Consider the following 1,250-nt stretch of genomic DNA (forward strand, 5'->3'; position numbering starts at 1 on the left):
AGAAGGGCATTCCAGGCCAAGGGAACATTGTGTTCCACTTTAAGCAGAGTTTAGCTTTTTCATTGACGTTGGTATTGGTTTTTCCAACAGCCCCGTGTGTGCGTGTGTGTGTGTGTGTGTGTGTGTGTGTTTTCTGTATCTTCTTTTTCCTCTCCAAAGACTAGTATGTGTATAGGATGGAGGAATGCCATGGAGAGTAAAACTCAGAGCTGGTTTTAAAGCCAGCTGATGCTCCACGTTGTGGGAGGAAGGAACCCCCCAGCCCCTGCCCTGCACGACTGCCCATAGTGGGAGGGTTGCCAGAAGGAAGCTGAGCTCCTCAGACCCTAGGACATTTTTGCCTTTAAGCTTCGTATCTAAGATCATCTAATACAGGGGGTTTTGAGCCGTTATTTTTTCAGCCACAGAATCCTTTGAGCAGATGAAAGTTCCTGGCGACCCTAACATATGGGAATGTAGCACCGCTTTAGTTTAAAGGTGGGGTGTTGCTCCCCTTTGGCCTTGCAGTCCTGCCAGCAGAATCTCGGTGCAGGGTCACTGGGTGTGAGTCTCCAGAAGCCGAGAAGTGGGGGTGGGACAGGGATCAGGCATCTTCAGTCTCCTGACCTCCAGGGTCACAGCAAGACCCCAAGAGAAGACGTGTGCATCCAGGGTGCCTCCAGGACTGTGGGGTTGCCTAGAGCCATCTTCCTGTGACAGAGGAGAGCCCTTCAGCAGCACAGGCATTTCTGACCTGGGCTCCCAACGTGGCTGTGATTCATGCAGCTAAAGTGGTCCTGGGCACCCCTCCGCCAAAGGCTTTGAGTGATTCACGTGAGGGGGTAGGTGGGGATATAACAAGCCAGGCTGGGTTCACAGGTTACCAAGTCAGCCCCTCACCACCTCTCTCACTGCCTCTTCCAGGGGCCTCTGCTCCTCTGCAGGCAGAAATATCTTCCTGACAATCAATTAATCTGAGAGGACGGGAAGACGGCTGGCTGCCTTATGCGTGATTTATAGCCTGGTGCTGAGACAAGACAGCCTTGTCCTCTGAGCGCTGGACTCAGAGCAGACAGTGGAGATAGACAGGGAAAACAAGGCACAGTGCCACTGCCCAGAGAGTTGTCAGAAGTAAAAGCAAGCAAGCTTTTGAGTGGACCCCTGTTTATTCATTCCATGGAATCCAAGGGGGCAAAAGGATAAGGTGTGGAGTTGTCAGAGGGGATAGAAGAGCTTTCATGATGTGACAGAATGTGGGGTAGCTGGGAAAG

At 51.9% G+C, this 1,250-nt stretch overlaps 1 protein-coding gene across 1 annotated transcript in view; it reads left to right on the forward strand.

Moving 5' to 3' along the window:
• Window positions 1-1,250, forward strand: part of LOC103608233 (disintegrin and metalloproteinase domain-containing protein 19-like) — a gene marked incomplete at both ends in the record, with an annotated part of 81,063 nt that overhangs the window by 56,225 nt on the left and 23,588 nt on the right. The window lies entirely within an intron of this gene.

This window comes from Galeopterus variegatus, unplaced genomic scaffold, assembly GCF_000696425.1.
Source record: "Galeopterus variegatus unplaced genomic scaffold, G_variegatus-3.0.2 Scaffold8188, whole genome shotgun sequence".
In the NCBI taxonomy this organism is placed as follows: Eukaryota; Metazoa; Chordata; class Mammalia; order Dermoptera; family Cynocephalidae; genus Galeopterus; species Galeopterus variegatus.